Source organism: Callithrix jacchus, chromosome 3 (genome assembly GCF_049354715.1).
Source record: "Callithrix jacchus isolate 240 chromosome 3, calJac240_pri, whole genome shotgun sequence".
NCBI classification, from domain to species: Eukaryota; Metazoa; Chordata; class Mammalia; order Primates; family Cebidae; genus Callithrix; species Callithrix jacchus.
In genome coordinates, this window is record NC_133504.1 from 31,580,173 (window position 1) to 31,598,728 (window position 18,556).

General features: G+C 36.7%; 1 protein-coding gene and 1 pseudogene across 9 annotated transcripts in view; one reads left to right on the top strand and one right to left on the bottom strand.

Moving 5' to 3' along the window:
* MARCHF1 (membrane associated ring-CH-type finger 1) overlaps nt 1–18,556 on the top strand; it is a 933,735-nt gene that overhangs the window by 204,236 nt on the left and 710,943 nt on the right. The gene's annotated exons all lie outside the window — the stretch shown is intronic.
* On the bottom strand, nt 15,749–17,675 carry LOC118152161 (endoplasmic reticulum chaperone BiP pseudogene; annotated as a pseudogene).

Here is an 18,556-nt window from a genome sequence, read left to right on the forward strand (position 1 = left end):
GAAGACATGAGGTTTCAAGGGCACAGAGCCCCAAATATGTCATGGTAAGATATTGGGGAGCTACTGAAACTTTAAGAAGGAAAATAAAATGATCATATCTACACCTTAGAAATTTGATTTTTTCTTCTCTCTCTCTCGCTGTCTCTCTTTTTCTGTGTGTGTGTGTGTGTGTGTGTGTGTGTGTGTGTGTGTGTGTGTCTGTGTGTGTCAGAGAGAGAGAGAGAGAGAGAGACCCACTCTGTTGCCCAGGTTGGAGTGCAGTGGCCTGATCACTGCTCACTGCAATTTCCATCTACCGAGGTTCAAGCAGTTTTTATGTCTCAGCCTCCTGAGTAGCTAGGATTATGGCAAGAGCCACAAGGCCTGGCTAATTTTTGTATTTTTTTGTTAGAGACCGGGTTTTACTATGTTGGCTAGAGTGGTCTCAAACTCCTGACCACAGGCGAACCTCCTGCCTCAGCCTACCAAAGTACTGGGATTACAGGCATGAGCCACCATGGCCAATGCAGAAGTTTGATTTTGAAGTCAGTGTGGTAGATGGATTTATGGGAAACAAAGCAGGATAGAGTTTAATGACAGTGAAACGTTTATTTATAAGCTGTATAAAAGAAAACGTTGACGGTTTGAAATCCAGTAGTTGCAGTGAGGGTGTAAAAAATGGAACTATTTGAGAAGTAAACAAGGCATATTTTACTTTCAAGATTGTTTATTTAAGCTCATTCAGTTGTCTCAGTGTTCTTGCTCTGTGTGGGTTATAGGATTTGGAACATATGATCAATCTGAGCACACATTAGTCACTAAACTGAAGAGTATTATTAAAATCCACAAACCTTTTACTACTATAGAATCTGAGATATTTTCTAGCTGCTCTTGCTTGTTTTATTTGAATCTTTTGCTCTTACCTATAGTAAAGATTTCAGAAAATGTATTTCTATTTGCCTAGAATTTTAGCCTTGAGTTTTTTGAATCTGTTGCTCATATTCTTATAGTAAAAGTTTCAGGAAGTGTATTTCTATTTGTCTGAAATTTTACCCTTTTAGGTTTTTGTGCCCCTCTTTGGTTATGGTACATGTTATGAAACAAGATGAAATGATACTTCTATTTCCAATTCACCGCTGGGTAAAATAAAGCCAAAAATGTTATTTACTGAAGGCTCCTGCAATGTTTCCTGGTGGAATTATGGCTCAGACACAAATTTTCTAATGCCTGTGTTGCTAACTCTTCTCAGTAGAACACTATATTTATTTATCTTCTCCCTGAGTGTTTTCTCATAAATCCCATAGCCTGTGAAAGGATTGTTTTAGGGAAATATTATTTTTAATATAGCATATTTAGTCAGTGTAGGACATATGACTAGCACCTACTGAAAACCATCTCATGATCCTTGTGTAAGAACTAATTAATACCAGAAATATTATTTTCTTTGCTCACTAAAAATATAAATATCTCAGAAAGCAAAAATTATTCCTCTCTAAATAAACATATGTGTCATTCAAATTTTATTCCTCTATCATCTTCCTTATCTAAACCTGTTTAGATACTTTGGTTTTAGTTCTAATGTGACAGAACAGATACAACCAGGATCACACTGCGAGTCAGACATGGAAAATTCATAATTCATTATGATACCCATAAAAAATAGATTTAGCTTTTTTTACAGGATGTTTTTAGCATTATAGTTTTTCATTTGAGGGGACATCTCACCAAAATATGTCTTTTTGGGTTCACTGTGTTATTTACTATCTGTGATGCATGTTTTCATATTACCTTGAACCTAGTCTATAGATTCAGAGATATCCTGTATCAGGTCTCCAAAATTAAAAAGGAAAATGGGTACTTGTGAAGGCTGATTCAGAGATAGTAGTGTAGATGGGAGTGCCTCGTGTGTTCACAAATTACCAACACAAGCATCAGATAAGATTGCCTTTAGTCCCAAAAACTACCTTCTTGCTAGGAAGATCTATATACTTGAATAATTCTGCTCGACCCAAGTTACTTATCAATCCCTTTATTATAATATTTGTAAATATTAACTAGGATGCTAGCTGTGTAGAATCATTTCTAGTAATTTTTTTTACATTCTTTTAAGTATAATTCTTTTAGTCTAAGAAAAAGGCACTACAATCTACTTATTAATGCTTGCTACTATGTTAAGTAAAATTAGTTCTTTGATTAAAAAAATGGCAGAAAGAAAATATTTACAATGAAAATCTTGCTAAAAATTTAAAACAAATTATAGTAAATGTATTGTTAAAGCAAACTCTATTTTAAAAATTTACTGATAAGGAAATTTGTTGCTAAAGCAAATTTTTGGAAAAATACTGCATTTCATACTTGATTTTATATATTAAAACAATGATTTATTAGCTTCAAACATTTCAGAACTTTAATAGCATGTTGCAAATTATTTAAATCATGCCAAAACATTGCAAAGAAATAATAAAGCATACCTGGGGACATGATTATAGCTATTTTAGTAAAAACGGTATGGAACATACATATATCATACCTCAAGGACTGTGCCTCTGTAAGTTTTTTATTTAAAAGCTGAGCAAAATTGTATTGAGACAAGTAACTATTATTGTACAGTGAAAGATACAACCAGGAAGAAGGCAAATAATAGCAAGGAAACTAATAACTTATAATCAAAAACTAATAAAGAACAGTAATTAAATGCTATCATCAATAATACCTTTATTTGTCAAGGCATTTGTGAATATAATGATTACTGAAAATTGCAGCATTTCAACTATATTTATGTTGATTTTTCAGCATTGATTATTGTCTTTGTTTTAAGCATAGAATTAGAGCCCTCAATAAATTCTAGTAATAAAATAATTATTAGTATTAGACATTTTAGACCCAATAAATCAACTAATACCGTATGTAAAAATAAAAGCATATAGAATTTCAGTAAAGACTCAGAAAATGATTTATAATTTTAGATTAGTTTAAAACCCAGTAAGAGTGAGTCTAAGGTGTCCAGCAAGCTAGGGACCATATATGAAGTGCCATTTGTAGAACTTTATTGCTGATCTATATAATCTTCCTGGTCTGTTTTAATTAGAAATTCTCTTACTTTATGAATCATGAAAATAAGACCATCAGGGGTTGAATTCTAGATCCCAGGCACAAGCCAGGGAGTCATAGAGCTAGAATGAGGGCACAGGGTCCCTTCTAACGCACAACTTGAGAATAACTTTCTCCTTTAATTTGTCTGAGAAATTGTTGGGATAAAAATATTTTGGGTATCTTTAGTTATATATCTTACTTAGTTTGATTATATTTTACCCAATAGCTTTAAAATATTTATAATATCCTAATATCAATCTTCTCATTAATGTAAAAAGTAAATTTCCCCCTTTTAATCCTTTTTTTATAGTAGCCTCAGAGTTCTGAGACTTTACATTTAAAATTATATTTGGAAAAATGTTCTCCTTTTGTTTGTTTGGCAAACATATGAGTTATGGTTACAAGAAAAAAAAACAATTTTCTAGGTTTTGTAGAGAGAATACAAAGATTTAGTAAAGAATGAATCATGTCCTCAAAGAACTTAGAGCTAATGAGCAACTATAAAAAATACATATGCTTTTCATCCTAAACAAAGTTTTCAGGTGCCTATAATGGTATGTTAGAAATTAGTATAACACAATTTATTTTAGAATTTCTGAAATATTAAATTTTTAAATATTACTATTTGATATCAAATAGTTAAAACCATGGTTTTTGATCGTCTTTTGAAAATCCGGCTGGGTGCGGTGGCTCAAGCCTGTAATCCCAGCACTTTGGGAGGCCAAGGCACGTGGTTCACAAGATCGAGAGATTGAGACCATCCTGGCCAACATGGTGAAATCCCATCTCCACTAAAAATACAAAAAAATTAGCTGGGTGTGGTGATGTGCACCTGTAGTCCCAGCTACCCAGGAGGCTGAGGCAGGAGAATTGCTTGAACCCAGTGGCGGAGGTTGCAGTGAGCTGAGATAGCACCTGTGCACTCCAGCCTGGTGCCTGGCAACAGAGCAAGACTCTGTCTCAAAAAAAAAAAAAAAAAGAATGAAAATCCATTAAATTCGTCATAGAATTTGACCTTAACATTTTGATATTAGTCAGTGCTATCCTGCTAAATTTTATTATAAAATGACAGCATACAATTAAGAGATGTAGACTGTGTGAAAAGTTAATTAACTGTAAGATTTTGACAGACACCAGGTAATTAAACACTAAAATGAAAATAGTTTTTTGAAAAAAATTATGTTTTATTTTTTATTATGATGGTAAGAAATGTGAAATGGGATGTTTTCCATTAGCTGAATTTGTTCGTCCATCATGATCGTTCTCACATTAAGCTCCTAGTGAAGTCATAATGCATTTCCCACCTGCAGTGCCCTTAATCTGTTTTTAAAGTAATTTTAGAAATTAGAATACTGCTGTGGCATTAAAGTTTAATACTTTGTTGGCAGTATAGGCAGAAAAAGCTAAAAGAAAAAAAATCCACACAATTAAAATTAAAGTTATGTTTCTTACGTTTTTCTCTTTTCACAGAAAAGGAAATGGAGCTTGTGTGTGATGTAGTCGTGAGGACAATTTAATTTATGATCCACTGTAATCCAGTGGGAGTGTTACACCTTATTATGTCTCTACCTCGGTTTCCTGATACTTTTATGTTGGTGATGATTCTGGTCGACATTACCTACTTTTGAGAGAGAGAGAGCTCATTCTTGCTAATCTTAAACCATAGTCATCAAGACCTTTAAAATGAGTTTTAGACTAGAATATGCTAAAAGCCCTAGAACACTAAAGCTGCTTACTAAGAAATTCTAATCACAGAAATGAAATTTTTATAGGATAAGTAAACAAAAGTCAGTGCTTCTTGCAGACAGCTTCTTTATTACAAGAGTCTGGAAATTATCTGACAAACATTGGACTATTGGTCTAAAATTTATAGATCTTTCCAGGATTCTAGTTGATGGATGCAGGCTGATTTTGGACAGCACTTGCTCATTTACTCACTAACTTTAAAAAAAAATTATGTATTATACTTTAAGTTCTGGGGTACATGTGCAGAACATGCAGGTTTTTTACATAGGTATTCACGTGCCATGGTGGTTTGTTGCATCCATCACCCCATCATCTACATTAGGTATTTCTCCTAATTCATCCCTCCCCAATCACCAACCCCCAGCTATCCTTTCCCTAGCCCCCTTCCCCTTGATAGGCCACAGTGTATGATGTTCCCCTCCTTGTGTCCATGTGTTCTCATTGTTCAATACCCACTTATGAGTGAGAACATGGGGTGTCTGGTTTTCTGTTCTTGCATCAGTTTGTTGAGAATGATGGTTTCCAGCTCCATTCATGTCCCTGCAAAAGACATGAACTCATCCATTTTTATGATTGCATAGTGTTCTATGGTGTGTATATGACACATTTTTTTTTATCCAGTCTATCATTGATGGGCATTTGGGTTGGTTCCAAGTCTCTCTATTGTAAACAGTGTCACAATAAACATAGATGTGCATATGTCTTTATAATAGAATGATTTATAATCCTTTTGGTATATACCCAGTAATGGGATTGCTGTGTCAAATGGTATTTTTAGTTCTAGATCCTTGAGGAATGGTCACTGTCTTCCAAAGTGGTTGAACTAACTTGCATCCCACCAACAGTGTAAAAGTGTTCTTATTTCTCCACATCCTCTCCAGCAGCTGTTGTCTCCCGATTTTTTAATGACTGCCATTCTAATTGGCGTGAGGTGGTATCTCAATGTGGTTTTGATTTGCATTTCTCCAATCACCAGTGATGATTAGCTTTTATTCATATGTGTGTTGGCTACATAAATGTCTTCTTTTGAAAAGTGTTCATATCTTTTACCCACTTTTTGATAGTGGGGTTTTTTTTCTTGTAAATTTGTTTTAGTTGTTTGTAGATTCTGGATATTAGCCCTTTGTCAGATGGATAGATTGCAATTTTTTTTCCCCATTCTGTTGGTTGCCAGTTCACTCTAATGATAGTTTCTTTTCCTGTGCAGAAGCTCTTAAGTTTAATCAGATCCTATTTGTCTATTTTGGCTTGTGTTCCCATTGCTTTTGGTGTTTTAGTCATGAAGTCCTTGCCACTGCCTAAGTCTTGAATGGTATTGCCTATGTTTTCTTGTAAGGTTTTTATGGTGTTAGGTTTTATGTTTAAATCTTTAATCAGTCTGTGGTTAATTTTTATATAAGGTATAAGGAAGGGATCCAGTTTCAGCTTTCTGCAAATGGCTAGCCAGTTTTCCCAACACCATTTATTAAACAGGGAATCCTTTCCCCATTGCTTGTTTTTGTCAGGTTTGCCAAAGATTAGATGGTTGTAGATGTGTGACATTATTTCTGAAGCCTCTGCTCTGTTCTATTGGTCTATATGTCTGTTTTGGTACCACTACCATGCTGTTTTGATTATTGTAGACTTGTAGCATAATTTGAAGTCAGGTAGTGTGATGCTACCAGCTTTTTTTTTTTTTTTTTTTTTTTTGCTTAGGATTGTCTTGGCTATGCCAAGACTTTGTTTCATATGAAGTTTAAGGTGGTTTTTTCCAATTCTATGAAAGAGTCTATGGTAGCTTGATGGCGGGATAGCATTGAGTCTATAAATTACTTTGGGCAGGATGGCCATTTTCATGATATTGATTCTTCCTAACCGTAAACATGAAAGGTTTTTCCACCTGTTTGTGTTCTTTCTTACTTCCTTCAGCAGTGGTTTGTATTTCTCCTTGAAAAGGTCCTTCACATTCCTTGTTAGTTGTATTCCTAGGTATTTTATTATCTTTGTAGCTATTGTTAATGGAAATTCACTCATGATTTGGCTCTCTGTCTGTTATTGATGTATAGGAATGCTTGTGAGTTTTGCACATTGATTTTGTATCCTGAGACTTTGCTGAAGTTGTTTATCAACTTAAGGAGATTTTGGGCTGAGATGATGATGTCTTCTAAATATACAATCATGTCATCTGCAAATAGAGACAATTTGATTTCTTCCTTTCTTAATTGAATATGCTTTATTTCTTTTTCTTGCCTGATTGCTCTGACTAGAACTTCCAATACTATTTTGAATAGTGGTGAGAGAGGGCATCCTTGTCTAGCACCAGATTTCAAAGGGACTGTTTCCAGTTTTTGCCCATTCAGTATGATATTGGCTGTGGGTTTGTCATAAATAGCATTTATTATTTTGAGACATGTTCCATCGATACCTAGTTTATTGAGAGTTTTTAGCATAAAGTGCTATTGACTTGTCAGAGGCCTTCTCTGCATCTGTTGAGATAATCATGTGGTTTTTGTCTTTAGCTCTGTTTGTGCGATGAGTTACATTTATTGATTTATGTATGTTGAAACAGCCTTGCATCCAGAGATGAAGCCAACTTGATCATGATGGATAAGGTTTTTGATGTGCTGTTGGATTTGATTTGCTAGTATTTTATTGAAGATTTTCATGTCGATGTTCATCACAGATATTGGCCTGAAATTTGTTTTGGTTGTGTCTCTTCAAGGTTTTGGTGTCAGGATGAAGTTGGTCTCATAAAATGAGTTAGAAAGAATTCCTTCTTTTTGTATTGTTTGGAATAGTTTCAAAAAGAATGGTACCAGCTCCTCTTTGTACCTCTGATAGAATTTTGCTGTGAAATTCTGGTCCTCGATGTTTTTTTGGTTGGTAGGTTATTAATTGCTGCCTCAACTCCAGATCTTGTGTCTGGTCTATTCAGGGATTCAATTTCTTCCTGGTTTAGTTTTGTGAGGGTGTAAGTGTCTAGGAATTTATCTATTTCTTCTAGATTTATTAGTTTATTTGCATAGAGTTGTTTGTAGTAATCTCTGATGGTAATTTATATTTCTGTTGGATCAGTGGTGATATCACCTTTATCATTTTTTATTGCATGTATTTGATTCCTTTTTCTTTTTTATTAGTCTGGCTAATGGTCTATTTGTTTTGTTTATCTTTTAAAAAAACAGCTCTGGATTCATTGAGTTTTTTGAAGCATTTTTTGTGTATCTATCTCCTTCAGTTCTGCTCTGATTTTAGTCATTTCTTGTCTTCTGCTAACTTTTGAATTTGATCTTGCTCCTCTAGTTGTTTTAATCATGACATTAGGGTGTTGATTTTAAATCTTTCCTGGCTTCTCTTGTGGCCATTTAGTGCTATAAATTTCCCTCTAGACACTGCTTTAAATGTGTCCCAGATATTCTGGTACATTGTGTCTTCATTCTCATTGGTTTTGAAGAACATCTTTATTTCTGCCTTTATTTCATTATTTATCCAGTAGTCATTCAGGAGCAGGTTGTTCCATTTCCTTGTGGTTGTGTGGTTTTTAGTGAGTTTCTTAATCCTGAGTTCTAATTTGATTGCACTGAGGTCTGAGAGACTGATTGTTATGACTTCTGTTCTTTTGTATTTGCTGAGGAGTGTTTTATTTCCAACTGCTTGGTCAATTTTAGACTAAGTGCAATTTGGTGCTGAGAATAATGTATATTCTATGGATTTGGGGTGGAGAGTTCTATACATATCTATTATGACTGGTTGGTCCAGGTCTGGGTTCAAGTCCTGGATATCCTTGTTAATTTTCTGCCTGATCAAATTAGATCAATTTGATCTAATATTGATGGTGGGGTGTTAAAGTCTCCCACTCTTATTGTGTGGTAGTCTAAGTTTCTTTGTAGGTCATTAAGAACTTGCTTTATGTATGTGGATGCTCCTGTATTGGGTACACATATATTTAGGATAGTTAGCTCTTCTTGATGCGTTGATTGCTTTACTATTATGTAATGCCCTTCTTTGTCTCTTTTGATCTTTGTTGGTTTAAAGTCTGTTTTATCAGAGACTAGGACTGCAACACCAGCTTTTTTTTTTTGCTCTCCATTTGCTTGGTAAATCCTTCTCTATCCCTTTATTTTGAGCCTTATGTGTGTCTTGCACATGTGATCAGTCTCCTGAATACAGCACACAGATGGGTCTTGACTCTTTATTCAATTTGCCAGGTGTGTCATTTGATTGTGACATTTAGCCTATTTACATTAAGGTTAATATTGTTATGTGTGAATTTGATCCTGCCATTTTTTTTTCAGTTTCATGAGCCTTTATTGTTTGAGTTAAGTTTTTCTGTCACTTGCAACCCAAAGAATCCCAGCTGAGTTTTTTTTTTTTTTTTAGAATCTCTGGGGGAGGGGAGGGTTTCGGGACTGCATTTCTTTCTTTTTTAAAGAAAAAAAAGGACTGAAGGAGGGGAAGAAAAAGAGGGAGAGAGAATGGGAATGTAGCTTTATTCTAAAAATGGGTATTAATAATGGCTGATCAATATTTTGTGTATTTAAGGTGGAGAATGTATATTTTGTGTATTTAAAATGGAAAGCTCTGTAAATATTTATTGAGTTTACTTGTTCTGGATCTGAGTTCAAGTCCTGGATATCCTTATTAATTTTCTGTCTCATTGAGTCTAACTCTCTTTTTGAGTCTTATGCATCTGGGTGTTAGGATTGTTAGCTCTTATTGTTGCATTGATCCTTTTACCACTATATCTTTGTTGCTTTGAAATCTATTTTATCAGATGCAAGAATTGCACATCCTGCTTTTTATTTATTTATTTATTTTTGCTCTCCATTTGGATGGTAAATCTTTCTCCATCCCTTTAAGTCTTTGTGTATCTTTGGATGTGAAATGGGTCTGGATGTAGCATATCATTAGGTTTTGGCTTTATCTTTTGATTGGGGGATTTAGTTGACTTAAATTTAGGGTTACTGCCATTTGATGTTAACTGGCTATTTTATCCATTCATTGATGTAAATTCTTCTTTATGTTGATGCTCTTTATTTTTGGTATATTTTTAGAAAGGCTAATACTGGTTGTTCCTTTCTACGTATAATGCTTCTTTCAGAAGCTCTTGTAAAGCCAGCCTGGTGGTAATAAAATCTCTGAGTACTTGCTTGTTCATAAAAGATTTTAATTTTCCTTCATTTATGAAGCTTAGTTTGGCAGGATATGAAATTCTGGGCTGAAAGTTCTGTTCTTTAAGGATGTTGAATATTGGCCCCCACTCTCTTCTGGCTTGTAGGGTTTCTGCTGAGAGATCTGCTGTAAATCTAATAGGCTTCCCTTTGTGGGTAACCTTACCTTTCTCTCTGGCTGCCCTTAGTATTTTCTCCTTCGTTTCAACCCTGGTGAATCTAACAATTATGTGCCTAGGGGTTGCTCTTCTTGAGGAATATCTTTGTGGTGTTCTCTGTATTACCTGGGGTTAAATATTGTCCTGCTTTGCTAGATTGGGAAAGTTTTCCTGAATAATATCCTGAAGAGTACTTTCCAGCTTGGATTCATTCTCTTTGTCATATTCAGGTACACCTATCAAATGTAAGTTAGGTCTTTTCACATAGTCCCATATTTCTTGGAGACTTTGCTCATTCCTTTTTATCCTTTTTTCTCTATTCTTGTCTTCTCATTTTATTTCATTAAGTAGGTCTTCGACCTCTGATATCCTTTCTTCTGCTTGATCAATTCAGCTATTCAAACTTGTGCATATTTCGCTAAGTTTTCGTGTTGTGTGTTTCAACTCCATTAGTTCATTTATATTCCTCTCTATATTGTCTATTCTTGTTAGGATTTCATCAAACCTTTTTTCAAAGTTCTTAGTTTCTTTACATTGGGTTAGAACAAGTTCTTTTAGTTCCCAGAAGTTTCTTATCATCCACCTTCTGAAGCCTACTTCTGTTAATGGCACACAGTCCTTTTCCATCAGGGCTTGTTCCGTTGCTGATGAGGAACTGTAATCCCCTGTAGAGGGAGAGGGGTTCTGATTTTGGGTATTCTCAGCCTTTTTAGGCTGGTTTCTTCCCTTTGTTATAAATTTATCCATCAGTCATCTTTACAATTACTGCCTTTCTAGTGGGTTTCTGAGTGGATGCCCAGTTTATTGATTCCCAGCACTGGAATCTGAGCAACCCACCGCGTTGGCCAAAACAGCAGCGATAAGACTGATGGTGCTCTTCTGCCCGGGAATCTCCTCCCATTTACTCTGCACAAAAGGCTGCCATGCTGAGGCACCAGCAAAACTACTGCACCGGCCACAAGAGTTGTGCTGGCGACCCGTGGGGCCCCTCCACTGGGAATCTTCTGGTCCATGAGCGACAAAAATTCGTCTGAAAGTGTGGCATCCTCTCATTCTCTGCACTTTCACTGGGAGCTACAATCCCAAGCTGTTAGCGATCAGCCATTTTGGATCTCATCTGATCCTGCCATTTTGATTCTAGCTGGTGGTTTTGCCTGTTAGTTGATGCAATTTCTTCATAGTGTTGATGGTCTTTACAATTTGGTATGTTTTTGCAGTGGCTGGTACTGGCTATTCCTTTCCATGTTTCGTGCTTTCTTCAGGCGCTCTTGTAAGGCAGGCCTGGTGGTGATAAAATCTCTCACAACTTACTTGTCCATAAAAGATTTTACTTCTCTTTTGCTTATAAAACTTAGTTTGGTTGGAAATGAAATTCTGGGTTGAAAATTCTTTTCTTTAAGGATGTTGAATATTGGCCTCTAGTCTCTTCTGGCTTGTAGGGTTTCTGCCAAGAGATCTTTGGTGAGTCTGATGGGCTTCCCTTTGTGGGTAACCAAACTTTTCCTGCTATCTGCTGTTAGCATTTTTTTTCTTCATTTAAACCCTGGTGAATCTGACCATTATGTGCCTTGGGTTGCTTGTCTTGAGGAATATCATTGTGGCAGTCTCTGTATTTCCTGAATTTGAATATTGACCTGCCTTGCTAAATTGGAGAAGTTCTCCTGTATAATATCCTAAAGAGTGTTTTCCAACTTGTTTTCATTCTCACCATCATTTTCAGGTACACTGGTCAAATGTAGATTTTGTCTTTTCACGCAATCCCATATATCTTGGAGGCTTTATTTATTTTATTTTTTTCTCTATTCTTGCCTTTTTGCTTTATTTCATTGAGTTGATCTTCAGTCTCTGAAATCCTTTCTTCTGCTTGATTGAGTCTTCTATTGAAACTTCTGTATGCTTCATGAAATTCTCATGCCATGTTTTTCAGCTCTGTCAAGTTATTTATGTTATTCTCTAGTTTGGTTATTCTAGTTCCACCCCCCCAATACAGTGTCTTGCTCTGTCACCCAGGCTGGCATACAGTGGTGTGACCTCAGTTCACTGCAACCTCTGCCTCCTGGGTTCAAGTGATTATCCTGCATCAGCCTCCTGAGTAGCTGGGGCTATGGGCATGTGCCAACATGCCCAGCTATTTTTTTTAAAATTTTATTAGCGATGAGGTTTCACTGTATTGGCCAGGCTGGTTTCAAACTCCTGATCTCATGATCTGCCCACCTCAGCCTCCCACAGTGCTGAGATTACAGGCATTGAGCAAATCCAAGTGAAAGAGGCATTGTTACTGGAGGTCCTCATTATTCCATAAGAAGCTCTTTTCTGTTCTGTGTCATGAAGCCAGTACACAAAACCAAAAGTGAGAGTTAAGCAGTGCAGGTTTTATTCCAGTGGCCATGGAATTGGAGAAGTGGGAACATAGCTCACAAATCAACTTCTCACCTCCTAAGAACTGGTAAGTTGTAGATATAGGTATTTTTTTTTTTTCAAGATGGAGTTTCGCTCTTGTTACCCAGGCTGGAGTGCAATGGCACAATCTCAGCTCACTGCAACCTCCACCTCCTGGGTTCAGGCAATTCTCCTGCCTCAGCCTCCCGAATAGCTGGGATTACAGGCACGCGCCACCATGCCTGGCTAATTTTTTGTATTTTTAGTAGAGACAGGGTTTCACCATGTTGACCAGGTTGGTCTCGATCTCTCGACCTCGTGATCCACCCACCTCGGCCTCCCAAAGTGCTGGGATTACAGGCTTGAGCCACCACACCCGGCCAGATATAAATATTTTTAATGAAAGTGCTGGACATTAAGAATGGGCAGAATAGCCATGCTTTTTTCTTAGAAAGAGCTGGAGGTTTTCTCAAAATCAGGAGAGTACTCTTTTTCGTCCTTTCTTTTGCCTCTTTCAAAAATGGTGATTCATGGTGATTATCAAGTATCATGGCACCAATGGGAGTGTCATTTAGTATGAAAATTGGATAGTAATGAAGCTAGAGGTTTTTCAGAGGTCAAATAAGTTCTGACCACAGACATTCTGTTTCATAAAAATAAGCATATGTAGAGCTGAATAGGAATTTAGCTATGTCACATGGCCATATGCATTTGGCAACAAGGGCAGGGGAGGGATACAGGTAAGTCACATAGGCACTGCAGTGGGTAACAGTATCCTCCCTCTAACCATTCTCAGAAACTCAAATTGTGCCTGGAACTTTTCATATGAAATGCTTCTTCCAAAAAGGGCCTAGTAGAAGACAAAGGTCATTGGCATAGCAGCTACAAGTTCCTAGTATAGTGTTCTGAGTAATTTCTTAAGGATAGAAGACCTTTTGGCATGCCTAACTTGAATGTACCTCTAAAAATTTTATAAATGTTTTATACTTGTAAATTTTATGATTTACTAACTTGTTCAGGGAAAAGGAATCCAGTATTACTACAGAAGTAGCCCCGCGTGTTTCAAGAGTGACTGTTTTTTAATTCCTTCTTGTAATTTCCAAAATTATAACTTATAAGTTGCCACTTGAAACATTTGGACAGGTGGAACCCACTTTATTCTCCAGTGTCCAAAAAGACTCAGTTAATACTTGTTGAATGATGGAAACAAGAAGATCAGAGACTGCTAACTTTTTACTTTGGTGGTATTGGTTAGTTGAATGTATGACTCTGCGATGAGAGCTCATGATAGCAGATTTGCATCATAATATTTACTTTGAATCTGAGCATAATTACTTATTCAGTTTGTGATTTTAAAAGCTAAATTCTCTAAACTTCTACAAGTAAATAGCAAATACTAAGGTAAAAGTAAAGCAAGGATGTATGAACTTAAAATAATATTGTTTTTATAGTTCACAAATTCCTGGTTACAGACACTATGAACTTTTAGAGGAAAATATGAATAAATATAATTCTGTACTTAGCAATTTACAAATTAAGATAATCTCTATAGAAATTCCATTCTGTTTTTAGTAATAACTGTGCTCTTAATTTTTGGGAATGAACTGCAATGTCAGTTTTCTTTCTAATATTCATTTAGTGAGGTCTAGTTGTTCTTGAGATTTTTCTTGTCATCGGTTTGTTTCATGTAGGCTTAGTAAATTTTTAGACATCATATTTTACCATTAGTTGTATTCTATTACTAGTTTCTCCAAATAAACTGATGTTCCAAAAGCAATCCTGAGTCATAATTACAATTATAAGAATAGAAACACAATGTGACAACATGTATGATTTACTAAATATTCATTGTAAATAGGATTTGAGTAAAAATATAGGATGTGACTACGTATCAGTAAGTATGATTGCAGAGATTTCAAAGAAATACATTTAAAATGGGGCAAATAAGAAGTATAAGCCTCACTCTCAGAAATCTAGACTATATTGGATTCCAATAATTCATTTGCCTCTAGTTTTTAACATATTACTTACAAAACTTTGCCAAGTTCTGATTTTTCAGAACAAGTGCAAAATTACATTTCCCTGTACAAACTTGATTAACTCTATAATTGTTTGTATAGAAGACACACAACTTTAGCATTATCATTCAAAATGACATTTCTCAAAGCAAAAAGAAGAATAATTGCTATTTCCAAAAATTTTGTGGAAACAATTGCAGGAATAATTACAAATATAGTCAGAAAACAAAGTGAGTTATTGGCAGCATTTCTTTGTTAAATAACAATGAGTGATGACACAGTAAATTAATGACATATTCTGTAAAAGCAATTACTTTCTAATATGTATTCTAACATACTTTATTTTATAGCTGTATTAATTAACGTGCAGAGTATGAATTTGCTTTTGGCATGTGTGCAAATGCAGCATGAGGAAGGTGTGCAATGGTGATTCAGCTTCAGCTATATGAGGATTAAGAAAGACATATTTACTTTAATTAAAAGGATTTTGCATTGACTTTCAATCCATTCTCTGAGTCTTGTTTACACTGCATATTGAAGGAAATGTTGAAAATTATGGTTATGATTTAATCACTATCAGACCATGTCATTCTTGTCAGGACGCAAAGAGATTTACACAGTTCTGAGCTGACCTGACCATTAAGGGCAAGACAATTTCCCTAGTGTTGGAAATAAACAATAACAACAAAGAAACAACAATAAAAACAATAGCTTCTTGATACTAAATACACAGGAAGCAGTAACATGATTTCAAGGGACATGCCCAAGTGGCTAGCTCAGTAATATGTCCTCTGCCCTAAAAAGTCTGAACCCATTGCTTCAAGGCTGAAGGAGAAAGACTTCTTATCAGGCAAATATAACAGGATTTCATATGGAGATGAAAACTCAACAGTCAAAAGTTTGACATTCTTTGGATACCCTTTCTAAACATTTTTCCTTTGAGAAAGTACTTTTTTAGACCAGTGTAAATAACAAACAGTTATTGATGTCACTTATGGTAGAAAAACTTCCTACAGCAGATGCACGTGTCCCAAATGTCTTTGGCACCCAAAGACATGTGAGCAACTGCTAATGAAGAGCTAGTAAACAGATACATGGGCGATGGCATTTTCAACTCCACTCTGAGGTGAAGTTCCAATTACATTCCAGACTTAAGTTCTCTCAATTATTTTCTAATCAGAGTTCCTGAGTCCAGTATTTACAATATAACAGCATTTCAGATCAGTGTCTACAACTCATCTTTTTCTGCTGTATCCTCTTTGCCAGTTGGGGGAGGGCCTGTACATCCTTACAGTTGCTGATAATTGGCTGAACAGTTTCCCTCAGTTCCTCCTTTTTATCTTTGAAGTCTTCAATGTCAGCATTTTGGTGGCTTTCCAGCCATTCATTCTTTTCTTCCACAGTCTTTTCTATGGTCTCCTTATCTTCAGAGGAAAGTTTACCTCCTAGATTTTTCTTTATCTCCAATCTGATTCTTTAGAGAATAGGCATAAATTTGCAACTCATTTCTAGTATCAATATGCTCCTTGAGCTTTTTGTCTTTCTCAGAAAACTTCTCAGGATCCTTAACCATCCTTTCGATTTCTTAGGTGTCACGTGATTCTAGTCATTGGTAATTCAGATCTTATTTTTGTTCCCTGTACCCTTGTCTTCAGCTGTTACTCAAAGAATACCAGTCACATTTATCTTGAAGGTGATTTCAATATGTGAGACCCCACAAGGAGCAGGAGGAATTTCTGTCAGAACAGATGGAGCCAGAAGATAATTGTCTTTTATGGGATTGTACAGCTTCAAAGACCTTGATTATAACAGTTGGTTGATTATCAGAAGCTGTAGAAAATATATGAGACCTCTTGGTGGCCACCACTTTGCTCCTTAGAATCAGTTTGGTCATGACACCTCGACACTTTCAATACCAAGTGTAAAGGAACATACATCAAGCAGTACCAGGTCACCTATATCTTGAACACCAGAGAGCACACCATCCTGGACAGCAGCACCATATGCTACAGCTTCATCTGAGTTTATACCATGGGATGGCTCCTTGCCATTGAATAACTCTTTAACCATTTGCTGAATATTTGGGATTTGAGTACAGCCACTAACAAGAACAATTTCATCAATATGAGACTTCCTCAAATCAAAATCTTCCAACACTTTCTAGACAGGCTTCATAGTAGACTGGAACAGATCCATGTTTAGCTCTTCAAATTTGGCCTGAGTCAGGGTCTCAGAAAAGTCTGCTCCTTCATAGAACGACTCAGTTTCACTTCTTGTTTGATGTTGAGACTACAGTGCCTGTTTGGCCTTTTCTGCCTCTCCCCAGAGTTTCTGCACAGCTCTGTTATCTTTCCTGACATCTTTGCAGTCTTCCTTTTGTACAGCTTGATGAAGTGTTCCATGACACACTGGTCAAAGTCTTCTGCACCCAGGGGTATATCCATTAATGGCCACAACTTCGAAGACACCATTGTCAGTACTGAGAAGAGAAACATAGAAGGTTCCACCACCCAGGTGGAACACCAGGACGTTCTTCGTCCCCTCCCTTTTATCCAAGCCATAAGCCATGGGCTCATTGATGGTCTTCATAACATTTAGCCCAGCAATAGTTCCAGCGTCTTTGGTTGCTTGGCCTTGGGCATTATTGAAATAGGCTAGTATGGTAACAACTGCATGGGTTACCTTCTTTCCCTAATAAGCCTCAGTGGTTTCTTTCATTTTAGTGAGAAGCATGGCAGAAATTTCTTCAGGAGTAAATGTCTTTGTTTGTGTACCTCGAATATCAACCTGAATGAACGATTTAGTTTTCTTTTCAACCACCTTGAATGGCAAGAACTTTACATCCTGCTGCACAGATGGGTCGTTCCACATGCGGCGGATGAGCCGCTTGGCATTGAAGACCGTGTTCTTGGGGTTGGAGGTGAGCTGGTTCTTGGTGGCATCACCGATCAGACGTTCCCCTTCAGGAGTGAAGGTCACGTAGGACAGTGTGATGCGGTTGCCCTGATCGCTGGCGATGATTGCGTGGCCGTTCTTGAACACACAGACACAGGAGTAGATGGTTCCCAGGTCAATGCCAACCTCCGTGCCTACGTCCTCCTCCTTGTCCTCCTCTTCAGCAGCAGCAGCATCGCGGCCACCAGGGAGAGCTTCATCTTGCCAGCCAGTCAGGCAGCAGCGGGCAGGGTATCGCCCACAGTCCAGCCACAGTTCCGCAGCACAGGAGTGCAGCGTGGCTACCCACCTCTCACTCTTGCCAAACAGCCCAATCAGTCTTTCTGTCTGTGCTGTCTCAGCCGCCATGGAGAAAGTATATTTTTATATATACTTGATCGAATGTAAAACCACAACCAAATGTGGCAAAAGCTGAGAGAAATAATTTCTGGGACTGTAGGCAGTCAAAAATCAGATTTGGATTCTCTATGTTGCCCTCAGCCTTTGAGTTTTAACTGTGCCTTGCTCACTGACTTGGCATTTGAAAAAGTGCTGGAAATGGCCCTTAATGAAAAATTATGAGAAAACATTCAGAATTTCTGAGCCATGTTCAATTTGAGTATTCTGAAGGGCTTCACAGTGTTAGAAATAATTGGCATTTACAATAATTTATAGGTTTATGAGACTTTCTAATTTGAGATTTAAAGTCAAAAAAGATGGGGAAACTGACATGCAAAACAAGCTATCTGCCATCAATGCTGAATAGACCTATGTTGATAAAAGTAGTTATAATTAAATAATTCCTGCCATTACATGGAACAATCATGACTAGTCACTTTTAAAGGCTATGCTTTATGTTTATTACTAAAAACATTGTATTGATTTCATTTACCTACAACTGGGGTCCGTGTTGTCAAGTGCTCAAGAAGATCCTAAGCAAGAGCAAATATTGCAGGTGCCAGTTGTCCTTGCCAGGCTTCCACAGATTCAGCCAGTGAGAAGACAAACCCAAATGATGTAGCTGTTTATTATTCACGGCACAACAGACAGCATGAGCTTCAAGTTCACAGCAAATCCCCATGCCCCAGGGCCTATGGGAATA